At 44.0% G+C, this 24310-nt stretch overlaps 1 long non-coding RNA gene across 1 annotated transcript in view; it reads right to left on the bottom strand.

The window, feature by feature from the left end:
• Window positions 1-22438, bottom strand: part of LOC107324084 (uncharacterized) — a 39851-nt gene extending 17413 nt beyond the window's left edge. The window contains exon 1 of the long non-coding RNA XR_001559400.3: window positions 22095-22438. This is a non-coding gene — a long non-coding RNA (uncharacterized LOC107324084). The remainder of the gene's footprint in view (window positions 1-22094) is intronic.
• Between the last annotated feature and the right edge of the window lie 1872 nt (window positions 22439-24310).

The raw sequence follows: 24310 nt of genomic DNA, 5'->3' as shown, positions 1-24310 counted from the left end.
CGCTGGTATGACACAGCTTTTCATTCAGGGCTCCTGGTTCCTATGGAAAATAACTATTGACAGAGAAGCAAACAGAACCAGTGGGGCAAGAGTAACTGGAATATAGTATTCATTAGCTTTGGTCACTGTGAGTTACAGATGAATCTGAAGTCTAAAGCCTTATCTACAATAGCACTGAAAAGCAGGTCCCTGTCAATATAAATCAGAGATCACTTCAAGAGTAGTAGTTCCACACCCACATATTTGAGCATCTATGCCATAATGTTGCTAAGATTGACTCTGTAAATGCATCACACAAGTAAAACTGAAACCTGTATTGTCCAGAAGCTTAAGAAAATAGGTGTAGAAAAGCTGAGAAGTTTTTTAAATGCTATTTCTGGTAATCTATACTATCTCCTGTTAAAATTAACTGATTCTGTGAGCTTTGTGTATCATAGAGATCCACATACCCAGGAGCATCCTGTCTAACCACTAGTCATGACTGATAATGAATGAAGAAATAAAAGTTGTGGCAACTGGACCTGTAGGTGACTCATACTGATACAAACTGTTTTTATCAATTATGGCTTTTTTAAGCAGGAGAGCAGGCAGTGCTTCTGAATCTCATACTGTGGGTTTCACAACAGCAGGTTTGTCAGGCAGAATTTAAATGAGGAAAAGTGTAATGCAAAGAGCCAGAAAGAATTCTACCTCACAGACTGAAGGCAGGAGATGCAATGATACAGATAGCTCCAAGTCAAATGCTAACTGTTTGCTCCTACTGGAAAGCAGCATCTGAAATGGTAAAGCAAACCTTAAAAAATCCAGTAAAGACAGCTATTCTGCCTTCAGCAACTGCACACTGTATTGTTTTAAGCTTCCAGAAAGTTAGTTGCTTTATACCATATATATGTACATAGATATCTAAGTGTAGAGATATAAAACACCATTGCTCTACAAGAAAAAAGCTGAAAACGCCGTGGACTTCTAATCCCTACACAATGATTGCTGTGATTTGGTAATCACCCCATCAGTCTTAGCTGATGAGAAACATTGTTGTGGATCTATTGTTTGTGCTGCTATAGACAGGAGTGAAGCTAAAGCACTATGGACCAGGTCTGGAATCAGCAAGAAGCATGAAATTCCACCTGTGTGTCATCCCTGAGTGTAACATGCCACGCTACACTGCTTGTAGTATGAGTGCAGCAGACAGATGCTCTGTGTTTTCAGGTGGAAAACAGCCTGTTATCAATTCAAGTCCTACAACAGCCTGACAAGTCCCAGACACCACTAGCAGCTGACTCCAGGCTTCAGTTTAGCTCTTGATACTCTTTGCAGACACCAATCTTGCAATTAGTGTTGTCATTACGAAGAGAATGGGAACGTATGATGTCTTATAAATGTTATAGGGTCACCTGTTATTTTTGACAACATTTTTCTAAGAACAATGCTAGCACATATTTCACAGAATCACAGAATGGCTTGTGCTGGAAGGGATCTTAAAGGCCCTCAACCCTACCCCTGCCATGGGCTGGCTGCTCCCCATCAGCTCACGCTGCCCAGAGCCTAGGAGCACCTGCAGGGCAGCCATGCTTCTCTGTACAGCAGCATAAAGAATTGGGTACAGAATATATTCTTGATAAAAAAATCTAATCTCTTTTAGCCATCCCCTGTCCTATTGCTACACTGGTTGATAAAGTCCCGCCCCAATATACCTGTAGCCCTCCTCCCACTAACGCACGGCTGCTATGAAGTCTCCCTGGAGCCTCCTGTGGGCTGAACCATGGCTCAAGGAGGGAAGGTTTAGATTAGATGTCAGTAGAAGTTCTTCACAGAAAGTGATGAGGAGCTGGAACAGGCTGCCCAGAGAGGCTGAGGATGCCCCATTCCTGGAGGTGCTCAAGACTAGGTTGGATGGGGCCCTGGGCAACCTGTTCTCGTACTGGATGTGGAGGTGTGTGGTTCTGCCTGTTGTAGGGGGTTGGAACTTGGTGATCCTTGGGGTCCCTTCCAACCCAATCCATTCTATGATCCTTCTCAGCATCACCCCACAGGACTGAGTGTCGGGGAGCTGTCCGTGGTGCTGAACGGCCGCACCAGGAGGGAACAGAGCACGAGGGAGCCCGCTGGACATCAGTCCAGATCATTAACTAAAAGGAACCCACCAGCTAAGGGGAGCAAGCACTGTCTGTCCTGCCTTCCGATTCTCACAGACTGTTTTCAGGGACAATCAGGGCAGCCAAGAAAACAGTGACATGCAGAAATGGCTGATAAAATTGCAATGAAACGTCTGTTGACATTGATTTTGAGCCCGCGGCCAGAGATGAATGATTGAAACACTAGGCTTGTTAAAGCTAGAATGCTTTTGATTTCTCTTCTCTGCACTGAACAAGATTTAGCTGGAGGGAAGTTAACAATCAGCTAATTGACATTGAATTAACCATGAAATGCAGTATAACTACTTTTCTTCTGAAGCACTCTTCAGCAATGCTTTAACAAGGCTTTTAATTAATGATTATTGCTTATAACACACAGTAGATCTCCCTTTATTTGTTTTAAAATCTGGTGTCCTTCAAGGGTGTCAACCTAAGTACTCTCTACATTCACCTGTCTGCTAATGGAATCCAAACAAATGATTGAAATAAAAGCAATTCCTTCTCCCTCTTGCAAAGCTTAACAACCCGTCACTTTCTCCACTTTCCAGATTGGGTTAAGAAAGAAATAGTCCATAAAAATGAGGTTAGAAAATCCACTGCATCCTTTGGCAAAGGTGAAGAAACTGAGAGAGAACTATGGTACATTTTCAGATAATCCACTGAATTCCCTGTTGCCTTTGGGACAATAAAAGCATTTGAAGAACTGTCACCTGCATGAGCAAAAAAACAAAGAAAATGCTTGTTTGCTGCACATCTGAGAACATGGAATGGCACTGACAGCAGTGGGCACAATTATCATCAGTGCAGCTGCATATGATGTGGAGATGGCAAAATCTGTGTTGCTAATGGCTGCAGCAAACCTGTGAGTGGAATGCTGCTCAGAGAATAAAGCTGAACACATTAGAAAAACGACCAGGAGTATACAGCTAAAAATCAAATACAGGACAGACTTCTGCATGTTAAGAAGTGATTACTATAGCAGCAGCGGGCATCACACTTTAAGGTAACTTCCCTCTCACCTGTGAGATATTTTCCTTTATTTTATGGAAGCACAGGACACAAAGGGAACCTGGAGCTTTTTTCCTACTTCTTCTGAGAGAACTCTACTCTTTAGGTAATTGTTCCCTCAATTTCTGATGTTCCTGATCTCATTTTCTCCAATAGTACTGCATCAACCATGAGAAATCTCCCTGATCAAGTGTTTGTCACTGTAGGAGAGTGCTCATCACCACTATCAACACAAAAAACTTTTTGCAAAGGAAAACAATCCTAAGAGCTTTCAAGATGACAGCAAGGCAAGCACAAGCTGCCTGGAAGGAGAGGGCTGCATGCCAGCAGGGCCGAGCCAGATGGGGCACTGTGGGATAAATCTGTTGCATTGAGCCCATGAAGGTGTGGTGTGCACGAGGCAGCAGGTAGAAAGCTGGTGAGAATTTCACTCCCAACTCCCTAGAAATTGGGCAATGAAAATTGCAATATCTAACAGACGGCGCTGCCTACAGACTTTAACCCTACAAGTAGCAGTTTACTGACTGCATTCCCTTTCTCTTCCCCAGCACTGCAGCACTTTCCTTCCACCCTCATTAATAGCCAGGAAATCAAGGTAAGTTTTAAGCGTTTGGGTTTTTCTTTTTGTCTTGAAAAATTAAAATATATATATATAAAATAAAAAGTTGTAAAGCTCAATTTATCAAGCGAGCAACTCTGCTGGAGGGAGTAAAGTGCTGAAAAAGGGAGAGATACAGTATCGCTTAAAGCTTTGAGCTCACACAAAGCATTCCCATTCAGCAGGTGTAGACATCAAAATAAATAGCCCTCTGGCAATCTTCCAGACGGCCTAAATCTCCAGGCATATTCAGCCTGATTACCTTAGATTTTTTTTCAGGCTTGCTGTCTCTGCATTTACTTGTTCGACATCCCTTGCCAGCTACAGGGAAACATCTGTGTCTGGCCTAGGGTGTGAACATCTGGTTCTGTCATATCCAGCTGTGAGTCTTCTGCAACACAACTCCACTACATACTAGTATAGACAAGTGCAAGCAATGAACACTGAAGGAAACAATTTCAAACTACTCATTCACAGGAGAGGGGCCTATGTAACTTGCAGCTTCTCAGAAAGAGAACCCAGTATAAGTGAACTGAGAATGGAGATCTAGCAAGTACTCCAGAGTGCAGAGGCCAGCAAATTTGTCTATACCTAAAGGAGAGTAGCTATTATTCCTTCATCAAACAACTGTAATCTTCAACCTGTTTCAGCCTATATTGCCAGATGCTGTGCAAGTGTATGTCCTAGGTTTTAGTCACTGCTATCAATAATATCAGTCCCCTAAAAGAAGAACTTTAGTACCGTTACTATTCAATTTCTCCTCTGCTGAGTGGTCAGCACAGAAGCTCCAGACAACTTAATATCAGCTGCTGAGCCTGGTACAGCCAGCATAGGCTGCATCTTCCTCAGGGCATAGCCTTGGAATTGGCAGAACTTTTCTTGTACCTCCTATGAAAGCCAGACCAGTGAGCGATGCTGCCTGTTACCTTCTCCTCTCACTCTTCAGATGAACACACACAATCACGCACATCATGGTGATGCTCAACCTCCATGTTCCCACACAAGACCTGCAGGATGCTCAGACAGAGCTAGAGGCAGTACTGCTTTACCCCAACCTTCCAGCCACAGCACTATGTCTCTCCCGGGGGAAAATTACAGGTTCTTCTCAAAGAGGACAGTTTCTCATTTCCCAGACATTTCTTGGCTAGTCATTCAGACTGCCAGTCTACTGGAAAAAGCGTTCCCAACACAACACTCCTCCATGTAAAGCTTGGCTGGTGGAGATGTGGGTTCCACAGGTTCCTCCATCCCCCATCCTCTGATTCTGGATGCATTGACTTGTCAAAAAACAAGGAGTGTAATTAGAGGGAACAGGTCCCAGGATGCCTCTTCCACTTTTGGCAGCTGACAGAAGATGTGAGCTCAGCTCTGCTGAATTCCACACCTCAGTCACACCCTGCAGCACATCAATCACACTGATAGATCACAATGCCACCTGTGATGGCCACCTACCATACTGGGTCACAGAGCTGAAAAAACAGCAGTTCCTTCTTTATCACCATCAGAGATGAGTCTCTGTCACCACAAGCACTGGCATTTCCATTTCCTCCCTGACTACTACTTTGTCCATGAGCATTCCTCTCATATTCTCCTGGGTATTTTCCTTTAGGTGAGTGGGTGCTGGGACACGCTTGGCCAGCTGAAGGCTTTCTTAGCCTTGCTTTTATGGCCAGCTCTCCTTATTTCTCTCAGGACCATGCGGAAATTATCTCCTTTGCTAACCATTCTTGTTAGCCCATCAGATCCCAATTAAATTAGAATATCTCAGTGGTAATAGATGTAGAGTTATATTTCATGCAGAGAAAAATGGTTAGATAGATTTGAGAGTTTAATATATATTTCAGTAGGTTACAATGCTGTCAGTCGCTTTTGCTTTCATAGATTTTCTGCCAAATGGGAATTTTCCCTCAAGGAAGCTCCAAAAACCTCCTCAGCCGCTCAAAAACTATTTGTTTAGCTCAGTTAACTCAGGATCTCTTAAAATTTTGTCAAACACATCAAACCAAATGGCCCCAGGCAAAGATCTTGCACAGCAAGTTCCAACCCACACAAACTTCTAGCACTAGCTTGTGAACCCCTGGAAGCACAGGCTTACAAAGGACACTTTGTATATAGAGGAGGACCTCCAAAAGGTTTTGATCCTCTGTAGTAAAATGAACACGAGCAGTTTCACCACTTTCACCAGATCTGGTGCTTTGGTTGTATATTGCATATTCCTGTTTTCTATGTAACCATAAGGGTCCAAGAGGTAGTTTAGGATGTAAAGTCCCTCATGGAACAGGAACCCAATGCAGGCTAGAAACAGCTTTAATACTGTTAATCACCATGACCATCCTCAAAGCTTAGATGTCTGTCATTTTCTCTCTCTTCCTTCACAATAGGATAAGCAATCTTTCTTGCATTCACCTTTCCAGAACTCAACCTTGCTGCACAGTGCTTGCATGTTGCATCCAATGCTCTCAATGGCATCTTGTGAGAAGCTCTGAACAGAGAATGCCCAACACTTTGCCTTGTGCACTTGCAGCTCTGCATGTCTTATTTACAGTGCAGTGTGAGCTCAGGTAAACTGAAGGACAAGAGTCATACAGAGATGAGCACCATGTCACAGCCTCTCTGACGCTCACATTTGTCTTTTCTGACAATAACTAATAAAGCTCAAATGACAAAAGGTGACATACTGTATGTGTTTTATCTCATTAATAATTAAGCATATTTATCTCTTAAATCAGATGTGACTTGCACCACAACATCAGTAATTAAATTAAATATTGATGTGTGATGGTTGTGTGCCGAGGCTGCATGGGTAAGTGGAATTGCCATATCTAATTAACATCCTGAAGAAGTAGCCCCATTAGGGTTGTTAGTTAAACCTCCAAATCATAACAGTACCAGAAGCACTACCAGTATTTAACAACCCTAATTAATAGGAACTTCATCAGATTTGATGAATATCTTCACCCATTTTGGAGGCCAATTGGACTTTTGTTGAATTACCACAAAACTGCAACCTGTTTAGAACCACTAACCATGCCATGCTTTATCTTCACATCCACGAGGCAAGGCTGATAACCTGCTCTTCTGAAGAAACACATTGCAACAGCACAAGGAAAAAGTAGAAAAACACTGGAGATGACTCTGCCATTCTTTCAGTGGTGGCTCAGATCTCATATCATCTCATATCACATGCAATAGAAAACTGCATCTGCCCAGAGAACCTGCCTGCCTTCTGCAAGCTTGGCCAGTGCCCCCAGTTTTGAGTGCTCCCTTCTGCCTTACTATATACAGCATTTCTCCTTGAAGAAGGCTACAAGGATATATTTTTTTTCTGAAATGCTCATTAATTTCTAGTGTTCTATAAGCACTTCGGTGATGCTACTGCAATCCTGATTGCTGTTCTCCTGTGTGCTGAGCTGAGAATACAAAATCACTTTGCTTGGGATCAGATACAGATTCCAGCCAGAATTTCAGGATGAAATCAACTGTATCGCTCCTCACTAAATACAATTCAAATAATATTTGTTACGTGGTCTGAGTACATTGCATCATTTGAAGTGATTAATGCTCATGTTCATTTAACTACAACGTATTACTCTCTGCTGCCACTGAATGAATGAAAACCAAGTGTGTTACAAAGCAGTACCCCAATTTATGCTTTAGGTGCAGTTCCAAAGCCAACCAGCCACCCCTCCCAAGAGTCAAGAAATAATTCTCCACTGAAAAGATTCCTCCTGCAACTCCTAAAAGTAAATGACAACGGAGGGAATTGTGCCCAACCAAGTGCCTCAGGGCTGTGGCAACTGCACCCGGAGGTTCTGGACATAACAAGAGAGTCTGATACTGATTTTCTTCCTCTCTTTCTCATTACAGCTGATCTGGGCTGTGCTGAGGTTATTTATTTATTATTTATCTACGCAGCAAGAAATTTCAAATGCTATTTTTTATTCCATTACCACCGTGTCTCACTGCCCTTCTTCCTTCCACTCAGCTCCATCCCTGCACAGCTGCTACATTTCTTGCTTACTGTATCAAAACACAGACCCAGCCAGGCATAGAACACACAGCTGCATCAAGACTTTGCCTTGCATAGGAACGACATGTGCTACTAAATAAAACCTTGTAGAGAATCGAGGCTAAAGACTTCAGGTCACTCCAAAGCTGCAGTCACACAAACTCATGCCACAGTGCCACCCATTTCCCTACCTCCACACAGAAGGTGCCATCACTGCACCTCTCACAGGTAGCACCTGCCAGCACGACTTGGCCTAATTACTCAATTAATCAAGGCCAGGCAGCTTTAGCCCTTAAAAAACAGTGTGGCTGCATACAAAAGACTTCACGTCCTTCCTAGAGCCTTGTTAGCAAGAAGAGTTTGAAAGCAGCTGAAAGTGCTGGCCGTCATTTCAGCTCTGCTCTGCATGGAGCACAGTATCTAGCCAGGGGGAAGAGACTTCTTTTGGTCAGACACAAACGCTACCTGTGCCTGTTTGACAGGTAGGAGCAGGCTCAGAAACTCTCACCATGCAGATACTGAATGCAAATGTTAACTGTGACATGTGCAAACATATTGCTTGTGCTTTAGCAAAGCAGCAGAGCGAGCTCATTCTTTTTTCTACAAGGCAAAAAAATCACGCATGCTTATGGGATGGATCTCCCTGAGCATTTTGGGATGCAGCATTGGTAGCTCTATTCCTAATATACTCAGGGCCAAGTGAGTTACCCCCTGTGCTAAACAAGAAGGCTGCCTGTCAGATTTACTGACTTTCCAAGCAATGTATCAAACATAATTCTAGAAACACGTGCAGCAGCTGAGTGTTTAGCAAACTTTGCCATCCTTTAAGTGTCAGCTTACATTGCTTGAGGAGCCTGACTGTATCATTTTGCATTTAGGATTTTTTTTCTTCTTCCCTACTGAGCAGTCACATTCTTGGTTGAATAGGCAGTATTAAGACATTACAGCATTTGAAAGCTACTGACAGTTTTGTGGCTACTTCTCCTTGAGGGATGTAATTTCCTTTATTAAGACTCAGACAAATTACAACACAGATAAAGGTGCATCCATTTGAAATAGTCAGTTCCAAGCCAAATCTTAAAACACATGAAGTGAAAGAACCTTCACCATGCATTTATGAAATCACATTATTGTTCACTGCTCCTCTCTCATCTTTCACCCAGGTTGTATGTTTATTAACAAGAAGCAGATACTTAACATTAATTAGATATGTTCTTCAATGTGTTCTGAGTTAACGTTGTTACCTCCCTCACCCAAATCTTTGCTTCCTGGGAAAAGTCACAATGCTAACTCAACCAAGAGAGTTGGGCAAACAAATAGCTATTTCCCACTTGGAAATGCAGTCTGCAGAGCTCTCATTTTATGATTGACTTTGCCATGTGCAATGCAGAACTGATGCAGTTACAGGCCTGTGCTAACCTTGACTGTCTTCTTAGCCCTATGGCCAGATGCTCAAGTTAATTGTGCCATACACTAAGAGAAGGGCCCCCTTTGGGCACACCCACATGATTGTTCTGCATATTGTATATGGAATATAAGTTTATCTTTCTGTAATGCCACTGGTCACAGTTGATGGTATTACTCGGAACAAAAAAAAGCAATCCAAAAAGCAGAAGAGCTAAAAACCAAGTATGGTACATAAAAGAGGGGATCTCAGGGCAGACATGCAGAGGAGCAGCAAGAATGAAAGAAATGACTCCATGAGCTCACCCACATTTCAGGGCAGTTTGGGACCTGGCTTGCTGCTAATCTGAGAGCCTGCTCTGTAACATCATGGCAGCCTGCAGCTGCATCATTCTGCAGGTGATGGCCAAGTGCTCTTTGGTCTCCCCCTCCCTATGTGCATCATCGCTCATTCCAGCAGTGCTGAGCTCCCTCTCCTTTCTCCAAGCCATGAGAACTTTGATGGCAGTGGAACTATCCAGATTTCATGCTTTTAAATAGCACATGCTGTATTCAATGAATTTCAAAGACACGCTAAGCCCAAATTACTGCTATCCATGGATCTTGAGAAGCTTTTATAAATGGCTGCATTACAGTGCAGTACAAAGCAGTGATTTCCATAATGCTTGTCTAATGTATAGAGCATTTTACATAGAACAGGCCCCGTTTCATCTTGAAATGCTTTTTAATTAATTCAATTCATTAATACTGCTTGTCATGGCTAAACTCTTGAGACTTAACAAAAACTTTACTTCAGCAGTTGTCAACACATTTCATTAAAACATATGTTTTTGAATGCTTTCTGATAACATCACTATTCTTCATATGTAGAGTGCAGTACTTAAATGTATTAAATAGAGAAGAAGAGGGTGAGCAGAAACCTTTTCTCTGTATTGACAATGCTGCATTTAGAGATTAGAAAGGGGTGTGCCCTTTAGGTTTACTAAAGCTAAAGGTTACTAAAGCTAAAACTCACGCAGTGCTCAGGAGGGGTTCTTTGCTCCCCCAGCACCTTGGGAGCTTTCCAAGAGGTCCACAGTCCCTCTGTCCCCATCACACTCATGGAAGGAAGGCAGAGATAGAGTACAGGCAGAGCTGGTGGCTGGAGAGGCCATCTAGGCTATCCAGGTGACATTGGACAAAGGGTGAGTTGGATTTTGTACTCTTTTCTGACAGGGAAAAACTATGAGAATCACTGAGGAGCTTCAAAACTGACAGCAAAGTAGAAATCTATGTAAGCAGATTGAGGAGGAGATGAGTGAATGACCTAAGGGTGACGTACCAGGTCGGTATGAAGAATACAGTGAGCTTGGAGTAAATTATTAAGAAAGGCTCTTGAATTTCCATAGATGAATCCCAACTGCCCTTCTCAGATTTGCAGCAATCCATAATTGTGGAGTGCATTTGGCCTGACCTAGTGATGCCTTAATCACTGAGAAGTGTCCCCCCACAACCCCACAAGGCAGCCCAACTGCTTTCAAGCCCTCTTTCCACCTGAAAGCACACCATCCTCTCCTTTTATCACCTCTGAGGTGCATGCACACAGCTGGGGCAGCAGCACTGGGAGCGAAGTGCTCTTTTCCTCAGTGCAACCAAAGCCTTCTAAAGCTTGCCACATATTACATAAAATTGCCCAGGACAGGTGACAGACATCTACATTAATATTCAAGAGTTCAGAACACTTGACCTCTAAATCACGTACTCGAGCAGAATGATGCCTTGTAGCTCTGCTTCTCATTGACCAGAGCACAGTGCTGACCCCTGGATCCAGGGATATCCCACCCAAAAAGTACAGCTCCAGGGTTATACATAATTCCTCCTTCCAATGCATCAAACTGCTCGCGGGTAAAGACAAAGCTGCCATCTGACCCCCATCAGAGCTCTGCTCTGAGCGACCCCACGTGGGTACAGGGCTGGGAAATGCTCCTTTCCAAACCACAAACCCCAATTATCTTAAACAATAGGAAAGAATCGTTTGTCTGGATGCCACTGAATTATTATTTTTTAAAGGCAAAACACTGTCCCAGGAGATTTGCTAAAGAGCTGAAGAAGGTAAAACATCAAAAACATTTCCTATGATTATTAGTGTGTCCTGCCTGTATCTCAAGCCACTCTGCCCATCTGTATTGTAAGCCACCTTTCTGTCTTGCAGGCTATGGGCTCTAATGTTTTTTAATGTTGTCTCCTGTGTGTGTTTTGTGTAGTGGAATACTTTACAAATCAAAATGTTATTGGGGAATAAGCCCAGGATCTCCAGCGTAACATTTCCTGGCTCTACTGCACACACATCTATTGTTCAAGATTGAATTGGTCCCAAGAAGCACCAGAGCATGAGAAAGCCGCTATGAATTTTGCAAAGTGGCTTCAGGGCAGTAAAACACGTCAGAAGAATAAGGTGCAAAATCTGAAAGTCCAAATTTAGGAATCCCAGTCAATATTAGAGACTGGGAAAAAAAGTAAGTCAATGCCCTTGGTTATAAACTGATGCACTTTCACCTTGTGATATTCCTAATAGAGCTGAAAACAGCACACGTAGCCAGGAAACAAAATAAACCCAATTATTAATAGGTTATGTGCAATTAAACCTTCACTTAATACACTGTGTGAGTGACAAGACTGATTTTGTTAGCTTTTTTTCCTCTTTTCTGGGTAGCTGCTGCATTCCTCTTATTCAGTTCATTGTAAAAACCAAAACAAAGAACCTCTTGCAATGCTACTTCTACTTAGTTCCCACAGAAGAATGGTCTTCTCCTCAAGCTTGCTGCACTGAAATCACTCCTATTCAACCTCATGCAGCCTTTCTCCATACAGGTATCAAAATAAGGACTGCCAAAAACCAGAGTTGCCTTCTTCTGAAAGGAGATGGGGAGGACACGCCTCGGCACAACTAACCTACACCATTCCCCATGCTGATTCCAAAAGAGCTTCTGATGAGTCCCCCATTCAGAGCTCCAACAGAGGCCCTTCTGGTCATTGGGTCCTCAAGGCAACCAATGGAACAGGCTTGTCACAGCTCTCAGCATCACCTGCCTTTGTTACGGATGGGATTCCATTCCCTCTGCTGGAAGCAGTAGGATCCTTTGCTACATACAACTGCTTTTTCACCTTTTGTTTTCTTTTCCCAAAGCTGCGGTGTACAATGAGATTAAACTGAATGTTTTATTAAGGTGAATTAATTGCATAGTTGCAATAATGGCTATATTTTTTTTCCCTCCTTCTATAGTTTTTAAATATATGCCTTTAAACACATGAAACTCATTTGTGTTGATCAAATCACGTGTATCAGCCCAATTTACTCATTGAAGGCCCGTGCAAAACAGTCACAAAACCAAAAAGTAACAAAATAAAGAGGAATATCAATCTTCAGAATTCCCTGAAATGAACAAAAGTTTCCATGTTTACTGAGACTGAATTCCTCAAGGACACGGTTCAGAGATTTACCCTGATAAAGCAGAAATGAATTACAGAGAGAAGCATATGCAACGGGGTATGGGGGGGGTTGGAATATTTTATGTATAACTAAGCACAAGGAATGGTAAAAAATAAAAACTAGTAACAAGGAACTATTTCCAAATTTGCTATGCATACGACACACAGCCTAATGCAAAGTTATACGCTGCAGTTATTTAATATCTTTCTTCAAAGGTTTTGCTAATAAGTCAATGACTGAACATCTAAAGGGGAAAAATATTTCTCTTTATAGTTTTAGATAATTGTCTCCGAAGAAAAAAACACACACAAAACAACAAACCTTTAATTACAACTCAGATGAAGAAAGCTTGATTTGTGTGCTGTGCCCAAATGCTGAGGAGTCTGATGTAAAATATTTGTAATATTTAGGGAACCCTGAGTTTTACATAAAAGTAAACAGCATTGCCTGAAGGCACAATTTCCAGCAACACAATAAAATGTGCAGTGAATTTATGGTGGCCATCCATTAGCTCTTACCAAGGCAACGTCGCCCATATCTGTCGTCCATCATTATAATAGAGGGTTAATGCACCGAATTTACATAAAAAAGTCATATTGTCTGCATGAATTATTTACACTCTCAGCTGTTTTTACAGCTTGGTTTCAAGCTGGATTCTGGGAGAGATTCTGCCAGTAAATTACTCTGTGGAGACCTGACTGTATAACTACAAACTGAGCTTGCAATGGAAAGAAAAGAAAGAGATGGGAACACGCAAGGCATGAGTTGGAGAAGGGGCTGATCCATGGGCACAGGTGGATGGGGCAGGGCAGGGAAGTGCTGGAGGAACTCACCCACCTCATTCAGTACACAGAAATAATCTCTATTCACAGTCCCATGTGGTTACAAGTCAGTGAGGTGCAGAAATTGAGGGCAGCTACAAGGCACCAACACAGGGCAACCTGCACACTGACTGTGATCAGTGCCTACTTCTCTCCATTAAGGAGTGAAATACAAAACTGTTAGGAAATAACATTTTCTCCTAACATAGAATACTGAAGGTAAGGACACCGAGTGCTCCTCCATCCCAGAGACAGACCTCCTGTTGAAACAAAGCACCCCCAGGGGTTTCAGTGGCATTCAGTGTCTTCATGGACAGGAAGGCTGAGCAACCTCAAGTCTCTCAGCTGAAGAGCTGTGTCCATGCTGTAAGCCCTATGTCTAAGTCTGGAGTGCTGACATCTCAGTGAGGATTTCAATATGTATAAAGAGGTTCTTCTTGGTTTGATCAGATTTTAATACCATGGAATCACCAAGGTTGGAAAAGATCTCCAAGATCATCCAGTCCAACCATCCACCTACCACCAATACTTCCCACTAAATCACATCCCTCAGGACAACATCTGAACATTCCTTGAACACCCGCTGACTTCACCACCTGCCTGGGAACTTAGCTCATACACACAGCCTTAAGAGAAGGCTGCATTAAAAAAAGACACCTAAAACTCAAAAACAAACTATTTGAAAGCACTTAGAAAACACATATAGCAGCCAAGCTGTGACACTCTGCATGCTCTGGGCCACAGCAATTTGACATCAGTAGGTGAATGCCATCAGCACCCACAAAAAGCTTCAACATCATAGAGGGTTTGCTGCTGAGTCCCACTTTCTCCTTCAAAAAGGCAATTTCAGAAGTTGTTTCAAGATTTGGACTAGTTTGTTTCCTACTTGTTATTACGGTCAGTCAAAGCTGGGATCACCCAACCCAGGTTTACTAAGAATTTCCATAAGCTGTACCTGGCTTCTTGGTCCGCTATTCCATAATAATCAAGCACTGTAGTTACCATAGCAACTGACATTTACTGATGTAAGGGATATTAACCATATTTCTTCTATTTCCTCTACAATACATTGCCCATTTCATATGGGTTTGAGACTCTAGATCCTGCTGCTCCAGGCTGGGAGTCACACTCCATCACCTGTAAGATAAAGCTCAGCATCCTGCATGTTCCAGCCACATCCCCAGTGGAGCTTCCCCTTCTACACCAACCTCATAGCTCCAAAAGCCATTCTTCCCCCTACATCAAGGGGCAGGACCAGTGGCCCAGCCATGCTGTGAAAGGGCTCCATACAACCACTGCATGTGGCCTCACCAAACTCCCAACAGACCATACCAGCAGTGGTAATTCTTTCTCCTGATTGTTTGCACCCCTTAAATATTTGCAGACTTACCATGTACCATCCTCAGCTGCAGGTAAGCCAAGCTATACATATTTATCTCACTTAATCTTCCCTCATAAATCAATCTCTCAAGTCAATCTCTCCACTCCCTAATTATTTTTGTTGCTCTTCTCTGAACTCCCTCCAACGTGTCAATCAATATCTTCCTGGTAATGAAGTGCTCTGCAAGGAGCACAGTATTCTAGGGGCAGCTGTTCTGAAGCGGTATACAGTGCAACGATGCAACCAATATGGATTTTCAGTCTTCACAGGAAGGATGATCTAATGGTAAGGACACAAGCCTGGGGCTTTGGAGACCTGTGCTCAAGTTCCTGCTCTGACAGACTCTTTGTGTGACCTTGGTCAAGTCACTTAGTTTGCCTGTACTTTACTTGATCATCTGTAAACACCTCTCTGGTATACACAGAGGGAAATATGATGTTCACAGGGCAGGATAAGGACTGGCTGTGTAGATGGGAAATGCTGATGCTCAGTCAACCAGTAGCTTTCTAGAGCATCTCACCAGCCACTTGTATGGAGATGCATGTGTTCCTTAGTACAGCATTTTTAAAGAGCCTTGTTGATTGTATATTTGACTTGTTGGCTACATTGGGATCACATTCTTTTGTCTTTCTTTTAAATAGTCTCATGTATTTAATACTGGTTCCAGCATCAGCTGCATCTGCCAAGGGTGTCCTCTGAAATCTCAGGACTTCAGTTTTCTGACAGTTAGGGCTGTAGATTTCCCTCTCACATTACAGAGGGATGAAAGCACAAAGAGCCAAGGCTTCATGCAGTCCTGAGCACATTGCTGTACCCTAGTACCAGGTGCACAGTGGGCTCTGGGGGGCTCATCTGCTGCCCCAAGGGAGCTCATGGGAGCAAGAAAGTGCATCTACTATATGCAGAGGGGTCTCATTCCCCACACTTACAGAAACACCCACAAAGGTCTGCCTGATTGGGTCACTCAGGTCTTACAACAGAACACAAGCATAGTAGACTGCATGGAGTGTCTTACACTGTTACTTGTTCACAAACCACATAAACATTTTGTACCATGAAGTATATCCAGAGATTTGAAATTAATGCTTGCTTCAAACTTCTCTAACTTAGTGCAAGTTTTTGTTTTAAGCGCATCTTGCTCTCTTCCATTCTCTTTTAAAAAGGAAGGTGGGGAATACCAAAGTAACTAAAGAAAGCAAAGAAATCTGAGGATTGCAGTTATTATTCATCAGGCTCCCAGAAATGCATTATAATGTACTATAGGCTGTAAGACTAAAAATTATTCCCCACTGAAATGGTATTCACACAGCTTCTGCTGTACCGAGGCGTACATCGTAATATAATCATAATAACTAAAGTAAGTTTCCCTTGGGGATTATACCTCTGTGTGATTTAATCCTTAAATTTGTTTTGCTTTCATCCCCAGGAGAAGAGAGATTTCAGTTATAAAGTATTCTTCCTAGAAATATCAGACACCGCACATGCATTCATAATCTGCACTTACATTTACAAAGCCCAGGCCAGGGGGTACACTGGATGGGAAGCCTAAGTGCTACCTTCATGTCTGAAGAAGCATCGTTTGTGTTTCCAGAATAGAAAGGCAGGGCAGCAGGAGCAGTCCTGCTCATGGGGAAAACCACTGAGTTGTTCTATGCTCACACCATGGGGAAAATGATTTACCTTCAAGAGAGCGATGGCGCACAGAATGGTGGAACAGGAGAGGTCAGAGAGAAAGGGATTTGATTTGTAACCAAGAATGGAACAAAATGGAAACTTGATGTAAGAGCTGTCCTGGATGGCACAAACAGAGGGGCAGCAATACCCAGAGGATGAGCAGCCACTGAATCTGTGAGTGATCAACTGTTCTTCGCTTTATGCTTGCTGAATTGTTTAACAAGATACTCCCAGTTCTACTGTATGCACCGCAGAAGGATAGATGAAGCAGCCAGACCAGCCCAGGCAAAGCCACTCTCATCATCCCTGAGATCAGGACCATAAGGGACTTCCCCTTGACTTTCACCACTTTTTCCCTTGTAAATTAGCCTGGTTGCAGAACAGCAGCAACCTGGGCAAACTGACAGCAGTCTGTGCCACTCATTGGAGTGTTCCAGCTCTTCAGGGTGGGTGTCAAAGCCACGCAGTGCCAGCACAACGCCAAAAGAAAGAGGTCATGGCAGGAAAATGGGTTACCTGTGAAGCAGGTAATCAGACCATATTGCAGGAATATCAAACCAAGCACATGCTTCTTCTTCATTATAAGCACAGTTAGGGCAGATGGGATGGGAGGAACCTTTCAACATGAAAGTCTCCAGACAGAAGTCAGAGCAGGGCACAACATTCTATGAGCTACCCAGACCATGCCTTGGGGTGCAGAGTGGTGCAGGTTTGGCCACCAGCACAGCTCAAGAGCTCAGATACATGGAGCTCCATGGGACCTGCCTCCCCAGGGGCAAAGCAAAGGACTAACGCCTTCCCTTGGAGCAAGCAGCTTACATGGGTCACTCACTGGAGCCACAGGAAGGCAGCTGTATGCCTGCATCCACTGTCCTCTCCTGGTTTGGGTATGGCAGTCTGGGGCTACACTGCCCAACCACGCCTGGGATCCAGCATCACTGTGAGAACTCAACACTAGTTGCATGACAAGCCTTTGCAGAAGAGATGCATCTCCCATTCCTATACAGTACACACTCACAGGACCACACTGAGACCCTGACAGCTTTGCCTACTGTGCAGTATTCAGAGCTGTATGAAACAGAATCCTCCAGAAAACTCATGGCAGCCAATTGGACAGAAGTACTATGGAGCAGTGTTGCTGAGGAAGAGCAGACACCTGTGTTTCTATGTTTGTCTAATTCATCCTCAAGTTCACTGCTCAGAGATGTCATTTTGCAGTATTGTCTTAGGGTACATATGTTTAATGACAGATACAACATCACACTGGAACAGCCTTTGTTAGTCTGCAAGAAACAACCCTAGGATGATACCATGTCAGGGCTATACTGCACCAGCGGCAGTGACAGGCTGCCCAAAAGCACTGAGCTGCTGTGGGATGCTCTTGGCAGCCCAGCTCCTCTCCCAGCCTCTGTTGGCAGGTGACAGCACAACCTGCAGGACCCTCTGTCCCCATGAGGAAAACAGCCACCCTGCCTGCACACCAAATCCAGGGTAGGATTCAGCTCTGCAGGTGCTTGAAGAACATCACCTGAGCAGGACATGCCATCCTGATCTTGCACATTGGAGTAGTTGCATGTTTGCCGGTAGTCTTACTATTTACTTAGAGCTGGTCAACACAGAAGTAATAAAGATGAATCACAATTCAAACAGAGAAAATGAGAAAAAAATTAAATTGTGATGCTACCTCATTGGCCTGCAGTGGTTGGGAACAGGGATCCGAGGCACAGCAAAGTTCTCATGGAGAACTCAAATCCAGCTCTGGTTCCAGTTGTGAGGATATTACCCTTTCTCCTACAGGCTTCAGGGCCAGTCTAAGCTGATGCACAGTACCAAGTTACCATACTGTAGCTGTTATTAATAGCACAGCTGTATTGATCCCATAAGGCTGCATTTAAAAATAGGATGATTTGAATTAATAGCTTTTACCTCGTTGAGCTGGGGGCCATGCAGACACGCTGCAAATCAGACGGTCCCTGCCCCAAAGTGCTCCCAAACCAGATCAGAACAAGCAGCAGCAGGTGAAGGAGACGGACTGCAGGGGAGGGAGGAGGAGGAAGTGGAAAGCAAGCAACGCTGTGTGCAGCAAGCAGAACTCTGCTCAGCAACAGCCCAGCACTGCCAGCTGGCAGGGAATCGCAAGCATCAAAGATGAGTCTTCAGAAGGCCTGAGAGGAGGTTAAGGAAGTGGCTGTTTAAAGGGAGTTCCCCTTCTGTCTGTATAAGAGCCCGCAGGAGGAGCGCACAGGGCAGCAGACAGCTCTATCTTCATAAAGGCTGGGTGATGCTACATGGGTCAGAACTGTCCCATGAGGTGTGCCTGCTTCTCTGCCATCTGGTCAGATACGATCCTGACTTGGAATCTCTACCCAGAATGTTTTAAATAGATCGTGGAACAGACTTTAAAGGTGCTAATGATGTAATTATAAAGACGCACAAAAGACATCTCAGCATTTCGAGACAAATTCAAACCAAGTGCACTGCCAACATGCCACACTCTGTGCTTCCCCTTTGAAAAAAAAAGGCTTTCTGCACTTCAAAGAGGGCTTTGCTTCACTTGTTTAGCACGAGATGCAAATACATTGTCAGATAGAGCAGGAGAAAAAACGCATCTTGCACCACAGGGAGCAAAAATACCCATCAGCCACTCAGATGGGAATGAGCTCAGGTTTGGGAGGCACAGCAGGCATTAGGGGTTGGGGGAGGCCTTCTTCTATGCAGTTTATTCCATTTTTAATTAAACAATTAAAACATCTATCAGATCTCCGTGCAGCAAGAGGAGCAAGCAAATTTTAACAGACCAAAGCCAGGGTAGAAGTGAATGGAGAAAGCAAAGCATAACCACGACACAATCCCCCACCTAACTGTATGTGAGCTCCATTCAGTTTTTTCCCCCTCCCCTTCATCCCCACCATGGGGGAGATAAAACACTACATTCTGCCCAGCTGACACACAGCAGAGAATCTGCTCGTGCTCCCTGGGAGAAGCACACCAGCTGCTTTCCCTATTAGATGGTGTTGGCTACTGAGCAGAGCAGGGAAGCTTCAAAGTAGAGACCCTTGGGAAAGTGATTCAGCTTTCCAGTAGGAAACCCAACATGGGGGAGTTCGGGAACATAGGAGCAGACATTGGCAGCACAGTGGGGCTTTGCTCCCCATAGCACCTAAGGGGAGCCCCACACTGCTGCAGTCAGCTCACTCTGTCTGTGTCCTGCTCCCACCCTCTACCACTGTTCGCATTCCGGCACTGTGTTGCAGGTATGCAAAGCTGTGTTCCTCCCCTCAGCAAAGCAGAGCAGCTCACAGGATTCCAAGAAGTTTCATCCAGGGCTGTCTGCAGAGAGGCTGGAAGAGGATTGAGTTCTTTCATCTTCAATTTAATAAGGCAGCGGTGAAGGTTGGCACCGCCTGCCCTCCCTGTGCTCTCCAGGCATTTCACTCCACACCTACAATTTACTGGAGCCTTTCCACAAGCTCTGCTGTTCCCAGGCACACAGGTGGTAGAGCACAGGACAACAGCTAAGAGCTCAGTGTTGTTTTGGACTCTCTCCCAGCCTGAGCCCCAGTTTCACTCCCCAGCTGCCCTCCGCATGATGCAATGCCCACTGCATGGGCATAGTGGCTGCACCCTGAGCTCAGCCCCAGGAATGTTTGCCCCACCAGGAACTGCCCTGACGTGGCCCCTGCTGCCCCATGGAATGGCAGGGAGTTCCCCAGCAATGCCAGAGCCAACTACAGCTTCCTTATGAAATATGGGAACTGTTCAAGCTTCCTGCTCCAACTGTAATTTGCACCTTAGAGCTGCTGCAAGAACTCAATTTATCCTAATAGAGGACCTTATTTATTAGTTCATCCAAAAATAAAGTTAGGAAAACAGATTTAAGGAGGAAAAATGTGTTTAAGAAGGAGAAGCACCACTGCAGTGGCACATAACAGAAGCTCAGTGCTGAGCTTTGGTACAGCTGCTACAGAGAATAGAGTCAGGAATAGAGCAGAACCTCAGTGTTAAACCCTGTTTCTTCCAGCCAAAATCTTCCTTCATGTAGTCCCACATGGCAGGTAAATGCTCCAAATCAAGTTCCTGAACCTATAACAGGAGACTTACAAAGAACCCACAGAAAATCCCACTTCCTATGCACTGCATCCAGACAGCATGTTCCAAGCTGAGGGGCCTGATCTGAGCCCTTTACTTCTGTAACTTCTGAAATTGTTTCTCAAGAGGAAAAGCAAGAATGAAGAAAGCTACCCTTTCTTTCTTTACTTAGGACAGCTTGGCCCTCCCTCCTTCCCCACATCACTGCAGGCTCAGCCATAGCCCAGCAGCTGAGGGACTCTGCAGAAGGGAGAGCACAGATCCAGCACCTACAGAGTCCTTACTTAGCTATTGGTAAGTGTGACCCTATCACCAGTAATGTATGAATTCTTTTGGCTCCCTGATCTGTGTTCCTGAATAACCTGGGTTGCTGGGAACGAGAGGGAAGGTTCCTGTTGTATGATATTCTGGAATACAACACAACCTTGAGGACAATTTATTTCAAGGGGAAAAAGCACAGCAAGCCTTCTGTCAGAGCTCTCAGAGAAGCAGACCCTGCTCATTTCCCAAATATATTCAGAGGAGAGGCAAATGCCTTGCACTGCAATTCAAGGCTGTCTGAGTTCTCACCTGTAGATACGCAGATAAACTTATATCATCAGCTTCCAGGTTTCTGTGGGCTGGATGTCAGCAACAGCTACTGTGATTTAGTGCAACAGCTCCGAATGAATTAAATCACACAGGCATTTGAATTTTACCCAGGCTTGTCCCACAAATCTCAGAAACCACTGCCTTGCATAAAAGCTTCCTCTCAATACCCCTGAGGAATCATAGCAAAAACCCAAAAATTAGGTTGGAAATAAGAAACAACAATTTTTAAGCACAGAGGCAGCACAAACAGCAGGCTCAAAATAATCTTAATTGCATTAAGGTAGAAACTCTTTCCATCTGCTTTAGCACACTTTGCCCGTTTTTGATGCCCTATCATCCACCTTAGCTCTTCAGTGAAGCCAGTTTCCAGTTGATCTCCATAACACATACCCTTCACAAGGAGTAACGCTGTATTTTCACTTCTAGATCACTTTAATGAGCACAGTACCACTGAAACATTGCCCACATGGCACACTGCACAATGGCATTTCCTAATTCACAGCCTCCTCAAGGAGTGGAATAGCAAAAAGAAACTTCCTATCAACTACACTGAAGTTGGATTCCACTTTCTATCTTTAACAACAGAAGCGATTTCTGAGTTGATGGTCTCCAGAATTTGCTCTTATCTTGCATTTATTTCAGCATTGCTACTGCAAGGAGACCTGAACCAAGGCAGCAAGAACAGGATTGAAGGCAGCTCTCCAAGAACCAACTAGAAGGATGCATCTGATGCTTACACTTTTCTTCACCAATGTTTGTAGTGTTTAGACTGAGAAACATCCACCACCAAACCACCAGTTCTTCTATTCATGTTCTGACTCCCTGTGGGTATTGCATCTACTTTTTGGTCTGCAGAGCTGCCATTCGGATCCCAGGAGCTGTATAACATTATAACATCTAGATTGGTCAACTCACCATTGTATTGCAGGCTTTCCTTGTGATCCTTATCACACATCCCAAAAGGAGTAGAGCTCACTAAACAGCTCAACCCATCTCAGGATGAAACACAGAGTTGCTACATGCTGCTGCTTTTATTCCAGCCAGGCCAATGCAGGAGAATCACAGCTGTGAGCAACCTGATGTAATTTCACAGGGAGGACAAGTCCTCTGAGAAATGATGCTCAGGTGTGAGTGTTTCCCCATTGTCACACCTCTCAGGTCATTCAAAGGCTCTTCACACTCAGACTGAGTTCAGAAGATTAGCAGCACATGAGATCAGATAGCAGCTGATAGTGCACGTACATCAGCATAATCGTGTAATCTCTTCTCTTTGGTTTTTGAGGCAGATACAACTGTGCCTAAAGAAGATACCGATCTGTCTACCTAATAATCACAAATACCTTATAAAATATGTCTGAAATGAATAAATTGTGAAGGTAAGAAGGGAAAACATAAATATCCTCATTAATTCATACATACATACATACATACACAAAACTTTACATAACATACGGAGCAGTTGGAAAGATGCCCGCGGACGTAATTGCATTTCTGTGCGAAGAGCATTTACACCCTCTCATCTCTGCTTTCCCCATTCATTTTAGTAATTACATGGAGAGAAGCAGCTAACATGCTTGTAATTAAAACCAGCAGCAAAGGATTTTGAGGTGTTTTGATACAGAACTGACAAGGAATCCAAGCAAAGTGGGCAGGAGGGGATTGCTGCAGCCATCCAAAAGGAGGCAGAAGGAAAGGTTGGTGCTGGATGATCCACATGGTGCCCTGGAGGATGGGACATAGCAGCAAGTGAAGGGAATAGAAGTCCCAGCCATCAGTACCCTCCATGCTCAGTGTTTGCTGAAGGATACAGGGTCATACAACCCAGAGCCTCTTTGCTGCTGCTGGAGACCTCTTGTTTGTGTCTGCTTGGCACAACCTGCAGTGCTCCATCTTCCATTCACTTCCCTTGGCGGTTTACTGGCAAAAAGCTGTAACAGTTATTTCAGTTGGGTGGGTGGAGCTGCGATGAAAACTCCAGTCTCCTCATTTCAGTGATGAATATTCATGATTGAAGCAATCTGTACCAGGTAGACTTTATTGCCCTTTCTCTTTCTTCCTGGCTACCTTTATGGGAAACTGGTAATCAAAGCCTGAACCTCTGATTAATCAGCTGAGTCAAGTGTTGGATCAGGTGAAGGTAATTCAGCTGGACAGATGGCAAACAGCAGGAGTGGGTGTTGAGTGTTGAGTCCCTTTCCCTGGGAGCTTCTGCCTTGGCACAGTCCAGAAAATGGCTTCTGAAAGTTCTCTCTCCTGGGCAATTTTTGCAGACAGAGAAAGATGTAACTCAGCACTGCAACTTCTATCTGCAGCAATGGAAGCATTCATCCCATAAGAGATGCCCTCACCCAAAACAAGCTGTCAGCAGCACCAAGCAAGTGACAACAGAAGTATTATGGTGTGGTAAGTCACGACCAGAGGATGAATCTCCTTCTAGAAGAGTTATTCCCCGAGGTGTGGATCAGCAGTTACGTGCCAGGATGGAGACACTGAGAAGATTATCAAAACAGTTATGTGAAGATGGATCTTCTGAAAGCCTAAACTGTAATTAACTCTTACTGTTGACCTCAATGTCTTTGGAGCTCCAGCTTGGTCAGACGCTGTGCTGGCTCAGGGCTGTCATCAGCTGTCTGGATGGCACCCATCCAGATGGCCCCAGTGCCAACCACCCTGGCTGCACTGCTGCTCCCTGGCACACTGCTCCAAATGGCACATTCCTCCTTTACAGATATGCAAATTTGTTTCTAATACACACACACACAGAGAAATTACAAACAGCTAATTAGGGTCAAAGGAACGCTTCATAGCAATTAGTGAAACCAAGACCCTTTCATTTGGAATAGTCATGCTCTCTCGGTGCAGAGACAGTTCAGTCAAGCTGCCTTCATTTCAACACAACAATAATTCAACAGCATTCATTTGCTTATTCTTTCAGTGAGGTGCAAGTTCTGCCTTCGTGTGACTATTGGAAGCCACGGAGGAATAGATAATAGGGTTGTTGATGCCATAAATTTTTCAGAGGACGTTTGTCAGGAGGGAAATATTGAAGATAGTGACCAAATCCTTGCCTCAAAGAGAAGATGATAAATGCATATGGTTCTGATCAGCTCAGAGCAGAGCAGAGGGCTTGT

The sequence above is a fragment of the Coturnix japonica genome, chromosome 17 (genome assembly GCF_054131305.1).
Source record: "Coturnix japonica strain WE chromosome 17, WE-NBRP24, whole genome shotgun sequence".
Taxonomy (NCBI): domain Eukaryota; kingdom Metazoa; phylum Chordata; class Aves; order Galliformes; family Phasianidae; genus Coturnix; species Coturnix japonica.
Note: the sequence above shows the minus strand (reverse complement) of the source record. Positions and strands in the feature narration are given on the sequence as shown.